Here is a 19,323-nt window from a genome sequence, read left to right on the forward strand (position 1 = left end):
AATGTTCATTTTTAAAAGTGTTTGGATGACAGTTCTTATTTTTTTTAGTTAATTAACCTACATGCTTGCCTAACATCCTATACAAAACATATAAAATAGAAATATTATAATACACACACATGTTTATATACATAAAATTATTTTACATTTGAAATGTAATATTACAAATTTAACTATGTTTTCGAACTTAGAAATATTCAACGATAATTTTTATGCAAGCAATTACGTGATTAAAATATTAATCTAAAATACGACTATATTTATTGCTTTTGAATTCCATGTTAAGCAAACGACTCTACATCATTTCTTTCCTGTCATTAAAACATCGGTCTAGTAGGCGTCACGTTTGTCCTGGTTTGGCAGCTGTTGCTTATCAATGTTTCTTCCAGATGAGCGAACCTCTTCAGACATAGAATGCTTCTTCCGGGCCAAAAAAACGTTTTTGTTGTTCTTAAAAATTAATTTGCTAAAAGATTAGCTCAAATATTATGGATGTGTTTTTTTGAAGCGTGAGTACCGTATACTTTATGGAGAGTTTCCACTTAAATATATTTAATCTAGACACTTTTATTTACTTTTTCACATTCTATTTTAGGGCTAAAATTATAAAATGGAAGAAACTAATAAAAATAAGTCAATACTCTAATGAAACCGATTTTTCTGTTATTACCAGTTATGAATTTATACAGCGATTATTTGTTGTACGTCATTCTAATTCTTAAATATTTTGCAACAAAAGGATTTATATTATAGGATTGTGCCCTAAAAAAAAAAAACAAGTCTTAAGATTCCCAGTAGATAACAGATGCCACTGTACGAACTATGAGATATATATTTTTTTAATTTCGCGCACAGCTACACGAAGGCTATCAACGCTAGCCGTCACTAATTTAGCAGTGAAAGTCTAGAGAGAAAGCACCTAGTCATCACCACTCACCGCCAACTCTTGGGCTACTCTTTTACTAACGAATAGTGGAATTGACCGTACATTATAACGCCCCATGGCTGAAAGGATGAGCATGTTTAGTGTGACGAGGATTCGAACCCGGAACCCTCGGATTACGAGGCGAGTGCCTTAAGCACCTGGCCATGCCGGGCCCTATCGGGTAGTAACCTATTTCGTAATTATTGAATAAACATATACATCTTGTTTGGAACATGCCTTAGTAAGTGTAACTCCAGAAACTTTTAAATTCATTATTTAAAATAAATTAATAAAGCCTTACGAAGAATTTCAGATATTTTCACAAAGTACCAGTCAAACAATTTTTATGGTTACTGAACGAATAAAACGGTGTCATTCATATTTTCTTGAGTTTGATATTATTTCAAAACCAACGTTTAAGGTTTTATTTAAGACCAACATATGAAATAACAAGTGCCCTCTTTGTTAGTCTAGTAATCATAAATGTTGAGTTGATAAAGGAAAATAATATAGTTTAGTTTGAAAAATAATTTGGACCGAGTGTGGTTCACTTGCTGGTATGCTGGACCGTGGATCAGCATATCTTATTCACATGTTTCGTTACTACAAAGAAGCTAAATAAAGGACATGCTGCTAACTTTGGAACATAGGTGAGTTATAAGGGGACGGTCAAATCTCACTGTTAAAGAAACTTGTGGATATAAAATTTTAAAGTTTTCAGTATACGTTTCTTTATCTTAAAACTTAAATAACGCATAAACATTAAGACTAGTGCTAGAGTTATGTGCTGTAAAGAGGAATACATTTCTTCTTGAGGTCATAAAATTCATGTTTGTTTGTTTGTTTTGAATTTTCGCACAAAGCTACTCGAGGGCTATCTGTGCCGTCCCTAATTTTGCAGTGTAAGACTAGAGGGAAGGCAGCTAGTCATCACCACCCACCGCCAACTCTTGAGCTACTCTTTTACCAACGAAAAGTGGGATTAACCGTCACATTATAACGCCCACGGCTGGGAGGGCGAGCGTGTTTAGCGCGACTCGGACCTTAATAACACATTAGAAGTAATTTAAACTTTGTGGCGGTCGTTAACCAATTTACATGCATTTGTTGTAAAAGGGTTTATATTGGTTTCGCGATGTGCCCCCCATAAAGCGGTTGGGATCTAAAACCGAAATATGGAAATCATATCCGTATTATACACACTTCAACAACATGTGTAACTAGATATTTTATAATAATAACTTTAGAATTTCTGCTCAGCAGAGAGCAAAATAACATTGCAAGTCAAAGATAATTTATTAATTAGACATTTGGAAAAAAATCTTAATTGTATATCTTGGTTATTTCCGAGATGCGTAACATTGTAAGAATTCTTTGAACTCTAATGTGAAGTACATGTGGAGCGCCATTAAGCCGCGGGCCAGTAAACCGCGAAATCGCTTAAGCCGCTGTAGCAAGTCTTGTGAGTGATGTGAGCGAGGATTATCGCGGCTCACCGCTAATTTAAGAACGTGTAAAAACGCGGCTTACAAATTTAATCCTGGCTTTATAACTTCAAGGGGATATTTAAAAAGGATTTGCTTTAATTTGGGAAATAAATAAAATATGTTACAATACAAATCGACTGTTAACCTACATTATCCGCTTTCTATGTCAGCTTTATGGAGGCCGCCATTGTTACCGAATCACACCTCTCCATACATTAAAGTTAATCCGCGGTAAATCCGTGAAAAAAGTGATCAATAATTAAAGTATTATTTTAAATTCTATAATCCGATATAATGATCACGCAATGGCCCGGATGAGGCTCCTCGGCGGAGCTGTTGGCGACTTCGGCTTTTCAGTCACAAAGGTTTAAGCCGCGGACCACTTAAGCCGCAGTTAAGCAGGTTGACCCCCTAAATACCGCGGCTTAACGGCGCTCCACTGTAGTTTTTTTAGCGATTACAAATAACTTTGGAAAAGACACGAGGATCATCATGCGTGAGACGGTGTTTCTGTCTTTAGGTAATGAAGACAAATATAACCAGTAAGTATAACATCTATGGAAATACGTTTAAAACTAATTAAATATCCGAGATATTTAGAACTTCCAAGTGTACATGGGCACAGGTAAGCAAGATGGTATAGATCTGAATGTCCGAGCTAGCGAACCGTCACCGAAACTATAAAATATTTTCCGGGTACTGCTGTGTGGCTGTCTTCCCGTTTCTCAGAAGTTGAAGATTAGGAAGACAGAAGATGAAGTTAATAGCTTTGCAATAAATGGAAGATACAAGTCTTCAGTAGAGTTTGTGGTAACCAAATATCGGTTAAAATTTAAAACCGGGAAACCGTTACTTTAGTGGACATAAATGCTATAATGACCATGGGAAACCTTGTTTGTTGAGATTGATCCATTGCACAGACTTTTAAGTTTATAATTATTAATAATTTTGTAAAGTTTATTTGTTTGTTTGTAATTAAGCACGAAGGTACACAATGAAGTATCTGTGCTCTGCTCACCACGGGTATCTAAACCCGGTTTCTAGCATTGTAAGTGCGCATAGATATTGTTCTACCATTGGGGCACTTTTATAAAAAGGATGAACAAATGCAACGTTATTTTACGTTAGAATATCAAAAAAAGGAGATTTTTCAAAAAAGAAATTTTGCCTACAAGAGAGGCCGAAATTAATATTTATATGAGAATTATTTATTTTCAGTAGAAATATCAGAAGGTACGTTTGAAGAAATGAATTTGGCTCTTACCACGTTCTAATTTTTCCATGTACACTGAATCTCACGTACGCCCACTTTTGGAATTTTACTCAGTTTCGGGCACTATTTCTTATTTTACATCCATTTTGTGATGTGATAACCGTCTTTAAATAATTTCGGCTTTCACTAAGTCATTTAATGTTATATGATATATGAATGTCAAAATATTACGTTGTTTCAAGATGATGTGCTGTTCTGTCATAAAAAAAAACTGTTGTTTGTGCTAAAACGTCAAGATCCATCTTTTGTTTAGCTCGAAATGTACTTTCATGTGACGAAAATGCAAAACATGCAATAAGTGATCATTGAACAAATTGTTGTTCAATTTCATGCTATGTATTAGCCAAGGAAACCATAACTTGCTGAGTAAAATGAATCGCCTGGCGACATTAGAAAATTACACTATCCATTTGAATTAATATATCTTTGTTAGTAAATATGAAAACAACAATGATTTGCCACATTGCTTACTGAGTGGTTTATGAGGCTCACACTTCAGGAATGTAAGCAAGAGATCATTTAGGCATACTGAAGGTATACAGGTGTCTTGTGTTGCATGTGAGGTATGGTCTTAAAGTAAGAAAGCACATATAAGGACCACATAATGATAAATTAACAAATACACTGTCAAAGATGGTATCATTTGTATCAATAATACAATCATCGTTCTGAACGATTTGCGTCTGATTATTCATTTTCATTCTTCTTTACGCTCAGTTCTAGATGCAGACTTGAGGAAACAACATTTTACAAAAGTAAAAATGCCATTTGTGGATGTCTTTGACGTCTGGAAATGACCCAAATTATTCTTCTCCGTACTCCATTCTATATGCATCATTGAGGAAACTACATTTTACAAAACTAAATAGTCTATTTATAAATGTCATTGGCATCTGGAAATGAGCCAAACTATTCTTCTCTACACTCCATTATAAGATGCATTCTTGAGAGAACCACATTTTATGAACCTAAAAAAGTGTAAAACTAAACATCCCAGGTTCTGAAACGTTCTGTTTAATTCACATCAGTTTCTTTGTATTTCTTTTGTTTGTTTGTTTCACAGTGTGCGAAACTGTGAAGAAAATCCAATTTAAACTCCATAGACCGACTTAAAAAAAATACATAAAATTCAGAAAAGCAAGCATAGAACGCAATCACAAACTATTTACTGTTGTGATTGCTCTAATGTATTGTATTCGAAAAAAGCATTTCGACTGATAATGTTACGCGCGCATGTGCAGTAAGCTATCTTTTTTTTTATCTTTTCAACCACTCCTTATTTATATGAGATGAAAAAAATTATTATCAAATCATGAGCATGGCGGACGTACGACTTTGTTACCATTTCTTTAAATGGTTTTATTATCAAGGGTAGAAGACAATCTTCCTCGAGTAATGAAGGAAAATTTAAAGAATGAGTTTAACAATTTTCCAGCTGCCATAATGAACTCTCAATATTCTGTGAGCGTCTGTTGTAACCATTACAGGCTACTTTATTTAGCCAATGCGTTGTGATACTATGTTTCAATACATTTAATGTCGTACCCATTAAGGTTGCATTTTGCTAGGCAACATTTGAAGAAATATTTCTAACTTCAGTGAGTATTAATTTAATTCTGTCTCTATGGCATAATAACTTTCGGGCTCGGCATGGCCAGGTGGTTAAGGCACTCGAATCGTAATCTGAGAATCGCGAGTTCGAATTCCCATCACACCAAATACATTTAGCTCTTTTAGCGGTGTGGGCGTTATAATGTTATTCTCAATCCTATTGTTCGTTGTTAAAAAAGAGTAGCTCAAGAGTTGGCGGTGGGAGGTGATGACTAGCTAGTCTTACACTGCTAACTTAGGGACTGTTTTTTTATTGTGTTTTTTTTAATTTCGCACAAAGCTACTCGAGGGCTATCTGCGCTAGCCGTCCACAATTTAGTAGTGTAAGACTAGAGGGAAGGCAGCTAGTCATCACCTCCAACCGTCAACTCTTGAGTTACTCTTTTACCAATGAATAGTGAGATTAACCGTCACATTATAACGCCCCAACGGCTGAAAGGGGAGCATACTTGGCGCGACGGGGATGCGAACCCACGACCCTCAGATTACGAGTCGCACGCCTTAACACGCTTGGCCATGCCGGGCCCAATTAAGGACGGCTAACGCAGATTGCCCTCGTGTAGCTTTGCGCGAAATTAAAAAAACAAACAATAATTTTTAATCTTATTATTACCGTAGGTTTCGTATTGACGTTTAGCAACTGTATAATTTAAACCTTATAAAATACCTTTGATTTAAGGGTTAAGATGAGGTTAGTTCGAATATTTCTTATTGGAATAAATTTTTAAACGTTTAAATTTATCACGTAATTACCAACCAAAATGATCCTAAATACACAGTATAGCGAAAATTGTAATGTATTCGTATTCACAAATCTGAGTCATTCCAAGAGACAAAATATGTATTTTTGTTCGATTATTTAGGTATTAATATCTTGGTAGTTAGAAATATATCATTGAGTTTTAAAAGAAAATGAAAATTTTTTACGCTAAGGGACAATTACTGATGATGTGAACTGTTATTTGTTGCTATAATATATAAAGTCCTGTCAACTTTTGTTGTATTTTAATTCATCACAAGATATGCTGTTTTGTGTTTCAGACAGCTGAGTTGTCAACTTCTGTAAACTTAAAACCGTATAAAGAACGTCGTAATTTATTTTGAATATAATCCTATCACATTTTCATGGTTTTTATATCATTAATGATACTCCTTGCTATCCTGATTAACGTATATAATTGGAAATAATTTAACATTTTAATTTTCCAGAAGTCACAGGAGTTTTGTACACTTCTATAACACATAATCTAATCTTATTTTCATATTTGTTATTAAGTATTAGTGGAACTCTATCGTAATTACACTGTTCCATACGGATTCCTTGTCTTGAGCACTAAACACTTCAGGGACAGTTTGAAAATTAACAGTTTTTCACTTTTGTTGGGATAGCTCCTTAGAAACAGAGGAAATTACTTGGTTGGTTCTGAATTTCGCGCAAAGCTACGTAAGGGCTATCTGCGCTAGCCGTACTTAATTTAGCAGCAAGACCAGATGGAAAGCAGATAGTCATCATCACCTCCGGCGCCAACACTTGGGCTACTTTTTTCCCAACGAATAGTGAGATTAACAGTCACATTATAAACGCCCCCACGACTGAAATGGTGAACATGTTTGGTGTGACGGGGATTCGAACCAGCGACACTCAAGTTACGAGTCGAGTGCCTTAACCACTTGGCCATGCCAGGGCGAAATGGAAGGAAACAGGAAAAACAAAATAAAGATTATTATTGGTGATTTCTCACTACTTCCCATCAACATGTTTATTAACATTTCCTATATTTGTTTCTTCCCATATCTTTCTCAGATACAAAAATAGTGACAGGATAACTAGTATTTTCGTTAACGTGTTAAAATTACCTAATCATTTGTGAGTGGTTAATTACGACAACAAAGACACACGCACAAAGATAGCCAGTTATGTCTATCTTGCGTACAAAAGCTGTCCGAAGTATGTGAAAAATGGTTCTGTCCTATGATGAACCAAGTCCATAAAGTATCATTTTTTTTTATTTGTGAACGTTATTTACGGGTATTTAGAATCGCAACGGTTATTTTTGTGTTCATTCAATACCTTTTAATGATCCACATATTTATTATTTAAAAACAAAGAGGTTTGGTACTGATAAATTTTTATCAGTGTTCAGAGAGTACAGTGCCACGCTAGTACAGCAGTAAGTCTACGGATTTACAACGCTAAAATTAAGGGTTATATTCCCCTCGGTGGGCTTAGCAGATAGCCCGATGTGGCTTTGCAATAAGTAAACAGAAAGTACAAAAATGACGTACTTACCAAGGTACGTTTATTTTTTGATCAATATTATATAAAAAACAAAACGATATTTTATTGGTGATTCAATTGGTTGAATATTTCCTAAACTTGAAACTATTTCTTTATACTTAATGATAAATAGTGAAGTGCAGTGTAGTTTTGATAGATTATTTACTCAAGTAATGATTAAACAAACTCCAAAAAAATGTGTTTTTATGCTTCTGTTAGTTATTTATCGATACTTATATTTATTAAACGTTTTTGTGATAACTTTGACTGCCCCCTTGTGGCACAACAGTATATCTGCAGACTTCCAAACAAACAAAATGTTGAGTCTTTCTGCTTTTGCTAAATTATGACCATTCATCTGAGAACTTGTTTATCCTTCCTATTTTTTGTACTATAATAGAAAAATCCCTGAACGTTTGAGTCTTCTTTTTGTCAACCACTCTCATAGAGGTTTCGAAGACTTAACCATTGTTCTTTTTATTAAAAATTGGACTAACTTAGGTGTGTTCTAATAAACAAGAAATTAATTGTTTTGGAATAATATGTGAAGGTGGCAACCTTTTCTTTTTCTCAGAAAATAAAATACAAATGTTTAGACTTCGGTCTTCGTTTTTTTAACTGAAATTTTGAAGTGCCACCTATTTTTCTTTCTTCTTCCTAAATTATTTTATTTATCAGAATATACTGAAAACTACATTTTAAATTAATTCTTGTTATTACAACATTTGAGATCATTGGTATTCATTAAGGCTGGACGTGACCTAATGCTTAAAGTGCTGGGTCGAAGATTTTGAGGTTTCGTGAATTGATTAAAAATCTGTAACAAAGCTGGAAGGACTGTGTTTTAAAAATGATTTAAAACTGTGACTTATCGAACTTGCAGAGTAATACAAAAACTATAAACGATGAAAAAATTAGAATGTCTAATATTTTGTAGACTAAGTATCGAAATTGAAACTTGAACAAAGGAAAATAATACAACATTAAATTTACCTTTCACCTATCATAGAAGATTCAGAGACTGATTCAACCAATTTCACCAGTCTCTGAGTAGCCTTGTTTGTTTAGACAAGCTAATGTTTCCCAACTTTCCAAATAACCTCATCTATGGTCACAATAAACAACTTTCTACTCCTAGTGTTCTCCCCATCAGAAAAGCTTTCAATTAGATGACTTAAAAAACCAGCAAATTAGCTGCTAGTCTGCTTGGATTTTCCCTCTAAATACATGTTTCCTTCTTATCAGTGAAGACAGATCTATTGCTCATTAGTTTAAGCATAAAATAAACACTTATTATGTATTCAGTAAACTGCGTTTATCTTTATATTTTCTCACAGTTAAAATTAATAAGCTAGTTAATAAAGACCCAAGTCTGCTTTCGAAGTTTGCTGTTATATGCTCAAGCGTTATGTACATGTTTTAAACTATTTGTATTCTCTCTGTCTTTCAGTACCTAACTATACCATATTTACCTAATTCTCTTCATATATATATATTTATATAGATACTTAAAACTTTGTAGTTAATTAGGCATCAGTACTATGATATTATGAATATATTCTATTGATCTTTAAAGACTTACCCTACTAAGACCTAGCGGTGCGCCTGAGAACTTGTAATCCTAGAAATCGGGTTTCGATACTCGTGGTGAGCAGAGCACAGATAGTCAATTGCATAGCTTTGTGCTTAGCTACAAACAAACAAACTCTAAGGACTTTGCTTATTCCGATATAAAAGATGTCCCCACATATTATATCAGCATTTCTTCCTGCAACATGTATAAATAACATCGCAAGCATAAGGTATCGGAAACTAATTCGTCACCACAAACTTGAGATTAAAATGTATAGCATTAGCTGTCTCTAAAAGATGCTGCTACTACACCGTATATACCACACGTATTTTAGTTTGCTTTATCGAAATGCTACGTAACAGGCTATTTGTGGTCTGCATACAGCTGGGAACCAAATCTCAGATCTCAGCATTGTAAGTCTGTAAACTTACCGTTGAGTAACCGGGTAATCTAAATCAGGAAAGCCTGTAATATTTTATTACGTAAGTTATAATGATTTCCAAAACGTATTTGTTTTACAGTTATTTACTTGTAACATTGCCTGAGAAGAAGTAGTACGCCAAACATAACTCCTTTAAAGTAAATTCAAGGTTGTTTGTTGTTAAAGTTATTATCACTTTCACTAATTTTCTCTGAAATATTGTCTTGTTTAGGATATATTAAAAAAATCTAATTTTCTTATTAAAAGATTTTAAAGTAGTTGTCCGATTGTTGATAAGCACAAAGCTATACTATGAGCTATTTGTGCTTTGCCCACCCAGTTTTTAATGTTAAAATACTTTAGACTTACGAGCCACTAAGGCGTTTTTATTATATTTTCTTTGTCTCGAATTATAATTCTGACTTATGCACACGAAAAATGTATCAAAATGTAACCATCTTTATTATTGTCTTGCTTCTTCCTAATTCTTTATGATTGAAGTTCCTGGATACTCATATCAAAGAATAACTCGTTAGAAGAAAATCCAAACATGAACTTAGAATTAGCATTTTCATTTTCAAGCAAGTCTTTTATTCTTTTATGTTACGTTTTCACGACTATTTGTTATTACATCTGACCAAAAATAAGCCTTAATTACAAATATGAGAAATAAAATAATTTGATGAAACATTTAATTATGCTTAAATTCATCCTAATTCTTTTTGCTGTTATTTTTGGCTGTGAAATATAAAAAAAAATTAGTCCCTTAAAATTAAAAAAAACTTAAGCCTTGTTTTTTGTTATTTTTTGGAGTTTGATCGAAAAAGTATTATACATTTATTATGCTTGTTATATTAATTTATTAATCTCTCGAAGAATTTCCCAAGGTTTAAACCTTGGTATCTTCGATAACTTTCTAATCACCTTGAATAAGTTCAAGTACCGTATAAAAGTACATATGTTTTACGCATTTTATGCAAAAAGGATTTGAAAGCTCTAGTGGTATAATGCAGCTCCATAGATGATAGTTATAGGTCTATGAAAGACATTTTTAGACCTTTATATCTGATTTCTATCGAGTTATTGAAACTCTAATAGAGAGATGCTGTTGCAATAGTATTTTTTTTTTCCAATTTTGTTTACAAAATATATGATATACACGTTTCCATTTCTTTGTATTATATTTTCGCTACAACTTTGATCTACTTATATATTTTTGTGCATTAATCTTACATTCAAACGTATGCATCATGATATTAACAAATTATATGCATACGTGTCATTATAATATGCAGAAGGCTGAGCATACATTACTGAAACAGGTTTAGAAATGAAAAATTGCAACTCACGTGATTACCATTGCCGATTTAAAGTCTCGATGGAACAGGATGCATCAGAACTACATTTTGATGTTGTGTCTGTCATTTCGTACTCAGCGTAATGCTATCGAAAATTGATCGCTTCTGAGAATGGAATGTAACAACCCTTTTTGACACAAAATATTTATAAAATCAGGTCATAAAGGTGTGTTAAGAAAGATAATTTAGAATTTTCAATATGTTACCAAGCTTCATACATTGCAGCGGTAGAGGAGAGAATTACAAAAGAGATTAGGCCTCCACATCATTTTTTTGCTTCCCTGAAATTCATGTTTTGTTGAAAAAAAATTAAGAAGTGAATAACTAATCAGCTTTTTCAAACTGAGAGTTAGTTATAGAAAAGTAGCCTTAAATTTGAATTTATTTTCATCGATTTGTTTCAGTTCATTCTTCCTGAACATATAAAAAAGTTTACGGATGAGATAAGATGATATTTTTGTTATAACTTTTTTTGTTTTGAAACTGCTCTGCACGCAAACAAGACGCCATTTCTGTTGAAGAAAAAAATTACTTTATTCTTTCAATAACTTATAAAGTCTACCACACCATGAGATCTAAGGAGCCCGAGATTTGACTCTGTTCGTTTTCTTTGACAGTCTTTTACATTCACTAGATTTTGGTTTGGATGATAACACTATGTATTTACCAACAGCACATCAATATTATATTGAGTGTTTTTTTCTTAAACACGTACATCGATAATAGTTAATGTAACAACAACCACGTTAAAATAATCCAATAATTCCGTTTAAATACCAAAATTAGTTGATATTTCAAAGGAAATTATCTTTATCGTAAAGAACAGAAAAAAATATGCAGGTAAAATAATTTTAGAAAATTAGCTGTACAATTCTTTATCTGTTACAATAACCACAGGTACCCCATATTAGAGATGTGTGTTTTTATGATGTATATTAAACTTATCAGTTGAATTTTTACCGTTTTTACCTCGATGAAAATATACATTTCAAAAGTTGTGATATTTTATTTTCAACACTAAAAAAACTTAAAAATTACGTTCACTGACGTCATTTCGGGTTTTTTAGAAGCATCGGTGTCCTAAGTCACATGGTTATGAAGGGCTACTACTATCTTATATTTACAGATATTTTATTTACATATTTCAATTGTATCACAAAGGCATTTGAAGAAAGCGTGTATTATCTCTATGGTAGAGCTCTTGGTTTCAAGGTTGTCGACCTTCTTTCGAGTCTGTGCGATGACACAAAATATTCCCCACCCCTTACGTTTCGAGTTAATTATAAGAGTGAAAGTCAATGCTTTAGCGTGGATGGTAGGGTGCTGCTGACTGGCTGCCTTTCCTCTGGTTTTGAACCAGTAATTCAAAATTTGTAACAGCTGCAGATAACACTAATAGCTTTTCCATAATTACAAAATGAACATGGAAAAACTAATTTAAATGTTTGTTCTATCCAGCAATCAGAGCAGAAATAATGTTTATAACAGAGTGAAGAATAAAATAAACCTGCCACTCCTAGAAGTTGTGAAGAATAAAATAAACCTGCCACTCCTAGAAGTTGTGAAGAATAAAATAAACATGCCACTCCTAGAACTTGTAAAGAATAAAATAAACATGCCACCCCTAGAAGTTGTAAAGAATAAAGTAAACATGCCACTTCTAGAAGTTGTAAAGAATAAAATAAACATGCCACTCCCAGAAGTTGTAAAGAATAAAGTAAACATGCCACTTCTAGAAGTTGTAAAGAATAAAATAAACATGCCACTCCTAGAACTTGTGAAGAATAAAATAAACATGCCACTCCTAGAACTTGTAAAGAATAAAATAAACATGCCACTTCTAGAAGTTGTAAAGAATAAAGTAAACATGCCACTTCTAGAAGTTGTAAAGAATAAAATAAACATGCCACTCCTAGAACTTGTGAAGAATGAAATAAACATGCCACTCCTAGAACTTGTAAAGAATAAAATAAACATGCCACTTCTAGAAGTTGTAAAGAATAAAATAAACATGCCACTCCTAGAAGTTGTGAAGAATAAAATAAACATGCCACTTCTAGAAGTTGTAAAGAATAAAATAAACATGCCACCCCTAGAAGTTGTAAAGAATAAAGTAAACATGCCACTTCTAGAAGTTGTAAAGAATAAAATAAACATGCCACTCCCAGAAGTTGTAAAGAATAAAGTAAACATGCCACTTCTAGAAGTTGTAAAGAATAAAATAAACATGCCACTCCTAGAACTTGTGAAGAATAAAATAAACATGCCACTCCTAGAACTTGTAAAGAATAAAATAAACATGCCACTTCTAGAAGTTGTAAAGAATAAAATAAACATGCCACTCCTAGAAGTTGTGAAGAATAAAATAAACATGCCACTTCTAGAAGTTGTAAAGAATAAAATAAACATGCCACTCCTAGAAGTTGTGAAGAATAAAATAAACATGCCACTCGTAGAAGTTGTGAAGAATAAAATAAACATGCCACTCCTAAAAGTTGTGAAGAATAAAATAAACATGCCACTCCTAAAAGTTGTGAAGAATAAAATAAACATGCCACTCTTAGAACTTGTAAAGAATAAAATAAACATGCCACTTCTAGAAGTTGTAAAGAATAAAATAAACATGCCACTCCTAGAACTTGTGAAGAATAAAATAAACATGCCACTTCTAGAAGTTGTAAAGAATAAAATAAACCTGCCACCCCTAGAAGTTGTGAAGAATAAAAAAAAATGCCACTCCTAAAAGTTGTGAAGAATAAAAAAAATGCCACTCCTAAAAGTTGTGAAGAATAAAATAAACATGCCACTCTTAGAAGTTGTGAAGAATAAAATAAACATGCCACTCCTAGAAATTGTGAAGAATACAATAAACCTGCCACTTCTAGAAGTTGTAAAGAAAAACAGTCAAGCGTTATGTTTTATGAGAGCTATTTTAGTTGAAATTTTTAATTGTTTATGGTGTTGGCTTCATTAATGTGGTTTAAAAATCTCAACGCATTCTGTTAAGTAAAAGAAATAAAAACTGTATTTCTGTAAGTGTTGCATAAAAGCTGGTTTAAAATGAAAAAACAACAACAACATATATATACATATATCTTGAATTTAAAGTCGTTTTTCTCTAAACATTTCTATCAGTGAAGTTTGTGTGTACCTCTATTTATCGCCAAGTAATGATTTTATTTTAATTACGTCGTATGAAACAGCTTTAAAAGTGTTTTAAAAGTTAATAAACACTTTGATTAGAAGTAGTAAGAAATAACCAAAAATTATAATCTTTATTTTGTTTTTATTATTTTCGTCAATCTCACCCCGTTTTGCAGTTGAGCTGTTCTGTTTTTCTTTATGTTTGTTATAACATAAATATTTTTCACTTTCCTTGAGTAAATCCAGTTATTTAAAGCTAGTCTTATCACATTTTACTTTTTCTAAGTTATAATTTTTTAAAAATTTTATATCGATGGAATGGCATAAGATTTACATATATTCACAATTATATGTAGGCAACAACTATACATGGTGCCTCATTTAATAACTTGTCAATTTTTGTTCAGTTCCTGCAAGAAAAATTCTAATTTTGTTCTTACGAAATAGAGTATAGAGACCAGCAGAACTGGAATTCGTGATTCTGTGTGCTGGCTTGATTCTTTGGGCTAATAATCATTGCAGCAGGGAAAAACTGTAACTGTGTACGGAACCCTGTTTTATTTCTAACATTTTCTATTAAAAGAAAAGTACTGTTCTAAAGCTATTAATAAACAGAAATATGCATTTCAATTTTTACAGTTGGCGCAAGTTGTTTTCAGTAGTGATACTATTTGTTAACTTTTTTACAAGGTAAGAAAAAATATAATAATAATCATGGTTCATCAAGTGTGTATGTGTAGTATTTTTACACTGTTTTCAATAACTTTTCACACGAATAAAAAACAGTCGTAAACAATCATATATTTTCTTAATATTTCTAATTATACTTGTACGTAAATAAATCGCAACAGGGAGAATTAATTTTTCCTTTTCTATAATAGACAAAAATGTTTTGTTTGTTTTTTGAATTTCGCGCGAAGCTACACGAGGGCTATCTGCGTTAGCCGTCCCTAATTTAGCAGTTTAAGACTAGAGGGAAGACAGCTTGTTATCACCACCCACCGCCAATTCTTGGGCTACTCTTTTACCAAAGAATAGTCGGATTGACCGTGACATTATAACTCCCCCACGGCTTAAAGGGCGAGCATGTTTGGTGCGACGGGGATTCGAACCCGCGACCCTCAGACAACAAGTCGAGTATCTTAACCACCTGGCCATGCCGGGCCTAATAGACAAAGCAGTGGAATACAAAAAAGTGAATGACCATTAATATTCATACGATGATCCTTCTCTCCCAGCGAGCTCTATTTTGTCTTTCATTTCGATTTAATTGATGTGCACAATTAATGTTTTGGTGTTTATTTTATAGCATAATACATTAATTTAAATAAAAATATGGACAAGTACTATTCGTTTAATATTTTGTTCTGAGATTTTTTTTCTTTCAAGTAAAACTTTTAGCTCATAGCTCCATCTTGACCAATATGAAATCTAATCACAGCCACGGCTACTGAGGATTCCCTCTTGTTTATCACAAGCCCAGTAGAACCTTGTTGAATTTTTTATATCTGTTTTTTATATTAAATTCATGCTGCATTTGTTCTTCATCCGCCACGTTTTATCTAATAACCTTAGCCATTCAATATAATAACTTGTTTTAGTTGCTGCATATTACGTTATAAACTTTGATGTTATAGTCTCAGGGTCCAAGGTGGCAATTCGAAATCAAGATCAGATGCATACCTTAACTAAGACTAAAGATGTAGAGAGAAATAATTATGCCAAGTTCAACTAAACACAGTAACACCAAGTCATATAACGAAAAGAAATGTGAAGATTTCCAGTAACTTTTGAACGTAAATAAATCAATACTACACCAAAAATATACAATTCGTTAACAATGTATATAAGTTTAATAAATCAGTGAAACAAGAATTTGAATTTAATATAAATTGTCCCTTCAAGTAGAAAATTGAATAATGATAACAACATTAGAGAGTTAGAATCTTTTAATAGTCAAACTGAAGTGGATCCTTAGTACCTTTTTATTGCTCCAGATGTAATCGTAATAATATGTTACGACGGATTGAAGTAGATCCTTAGTAAAGTACCCTGTTATTGATCCAATTGTAATCGCAATAATATTTTACGACGGATTGAAGTAGATCCTAAGTGAAGTATCCTGTTATTGATCCAATTGTAATCGTAATAATGTTTCACGATGGATTGAAGTGGATCCTTAGAAAAGTACCCTGTTATTGATTCGGCTGTAACCGTAATAACATTTCGCGAAGCTTAACAAGCTTAATATATTTGAGTGTCCCCCGCTGGTACAGCGATAAGTTTACGGAGTTACAAAGCTATAATCAGGGGTTCGATTCCCCTCGGTGGACTCAGCAGATAGCCCGATATGGCTTTGCTATACGAAACAAGACACAAAATATATTTGGGATAGGCATGAAACTAACATAATGATTGGCTTAAACTTTATAAAAGTAACTGTGGTGCGGTTCATTACGCTTTCAAGTTTTTACCTAAATGCTCTGCAAACGAATTATACTTTAAAAGTTATTAATTCGAAAACATTGCCAATGGATGTAATCCAAAATATCTTTTTATGTTACAATTTTCACTGTACTGGTGGTAAAGAAAATATTCTTCCCAGTGTCGACGATGAGATGATACAAAAACATTATGAGTTTAACAGATATTGGGATCTACACTTCTCATGTTTCGAGTTTATTTGATGAAGGTAATTTATATTATAAAACAAAGTAACTTTACACTTAAAACAAAGCATAAAATCATGCATTAAAATATTTAATCTGTTTGTTAAATTACGTTTAACTTGAAAAACCTAAAAATCGGATTTCGATACCCATGTGGTCACAGCACAGGTAGCCCATTGTGTAACCTTGTGCTTATTGACAAACAGACAACAAAACAACTTTAAAATTTTTATGAGGGAATTAGACTTTTTTATGTGTTCTATCAAGACAGCATTCTGAGGGTCGCGGGTTCGAATCCCCATCACACCAAATATGCTCTCCCTTTCAGCCGTTGGGGCGTTATAATGTAACGGTCAATCTCACTATTCGTTGGTAAAAGAGTAGCCCAAGAGTTGGCTGTGGGTGATGATGACTAGCTGCCTTACCTCTAGTTTTACACTGCTAAATTACGGATGGCGAGCTCAGGTAGCCCTCGTTTAACTTTGCGCGAAATTCAAACCAAACCAAACTAAGACAGCATTTAAGTTAAAATTAATAAAAATCTAAAGATGGTAGTAACTTTAACAAAAAACAACCTTGGTTAACCACAATCAAACAATTAAACATAAACAAATCATCTTCATTTTAAGATGGAAAAGTCTCAGCTGTTTCAGTTTACAAATTTGTGCGATGATCAGATCAGAAACAAATACTAAGCATATCGGTGTCAAACGTACGTCGGTGTATCAGAGTCAAACGTAAGTGGGTCCACCATGGCCATGTCGTTAGGGCGCACGACTCGCTATCTGAGGGTTACAGGTTTGAGCCCCTATTATACCATACATGCTTGTTCTCTCAGTCGTGGGGACATTACAATATATCGACGAATCCCACTATGCTTTGGTAAAACGTAGCCCAGTAGTTAGAAGTGGGTAGTGATGACTGTATGTTTTCCCTCTTGTCTTACACTGATAAATTAGAGATGGCTAGCGCAAATAGACCATTTGTACGTTTGCGCGAAATTAAACACACAAACAAATGACCGTAAGTGTTTACTCAAAATGTAACTCTCTAATGTTGCTCTATGTTCCTCTCACTCAATAAGTAAGCTTGAAACTTGGCTCTACGTATGTGTCTGTTGTGGATGAGGGTTAGTTATCCATCAAACTTCCCTGTAAAGAATAAGTGCAAATGGTCTACACAGAAAAGGCCTAATTGTAGAGTAGTAATCTAACGGTGTTAAAGGGAATTAATTTCTTTAAAAGGCAGAAGCAAGAGTTATGCAGATGTAAAGTAAGTTTCAAAGAGTGTAATAGATAAAAAGCCTCCACCAGTAGAACCATTGGCTACAACACGTGCAAAGAGGTCATCATTGTAATTGTGATTTGTTTCAACTCGATTTGGCCCGGCATTGCGAGGTGGTTAAGGCACTCGACTCGTAATCTGAGGTTTGTCGGTTCGAATCCCCGTTACACCAAACACGCTCGCTCTTTCAGCCGTGGGGGCGTTATAAAGATACGATCAGTCCCACTATTCGTTGCAAAAAAGAGCAGCCCAAGGTAGGTGGTGATGACTAGCTGTCTTCCCTCTTGTCTTACATTGCTAAATTAGGGACGGTTAACGCCGATAATCTTTGGGTCGCTTTGCGCAAACTTCGAAACAAACCAAACCAATCATTTCATTTTATAACTTTGTGACATTAGGATATTAAAAATAAATTTGTTAATAGCTCTGTTGATGATAATGATACCTAGACATCGACATACAAAATTTGGGTTAGTTATTAATATATGTTAGTTTGATTGTTATTAAGCACAAAGGTACACAGTGCTCTGTCCACCACGTATATCGAAACCCGACTTACTACTAAGTCTCTGGGGGAAAGGTGGTGTTAATGATACAAAAATAAATGTTTTTCTTCTACTAAGATCTCTGTAGTAAAAATGAATGTGTAATTGCAAGGCTTAATACTTTGCAGAGTTCATATGCTATTTCTCTTAAACATTATACCGTACAGAAAAGGTGATTCATTATTAACATATAGAGTAGAGAGGACGTACCGTATGCAAATAACATCAATGTTTGTAAAATTGCTTTGGTCATAATAGTAAAGGGAAGAAGCGAAAGTACCATCAATGAATATTACATTATATCCAAATTATGCAAAATAGCATTTTTCTCAAAAACTTTGAGATTAAAAATTGGTTGAGAATATATAAATACTCGGATGATTTTTGTGTAACAATTGTTGTTATAATTCGCAAAAGATAGATAAACTGTGGATGGTCCCGTAATATATTAGTTTCTCATATATGCAAGGTTTAAAATTAAACTATATTTATTCACGAAAAGTATCTTTAAATAGAAGTTAATGATCTTATTCTGAGAAAATCGAAAACAAAATTCAACCATTATATGTCTTGTAAATAAGCTTTTAGTTTTTAAAGAATATCTTGCTTTCATATCCTCGTTTTACATTAAATGCAAAACTCCAGTCTGTCAATTTTTATGTAGAACAAATATAGTCAGCTAAATGTTGTCTCTTGCAATTTTATACGTTAGAAACTCTGATAGAACTCTGACCCTTTATAAAGCTTCTATTGTG

The sequence above is a fragment of the Tachypleus tridentatus genome, chromosome 9 (genome assembly GCF_004210375.1).
Source record: "Tachypleus tridentatus isolate NWPU-2018 chromosome 9, ASM421037v1, whole genome shotgun sequence".
Taxonomy (NCBI): Eukaryota; Metazoa; Arthropoda; class Merostomata; order Xiphosura; family Limulidae; genus Tachypleus; species Tachypleus tridentatus.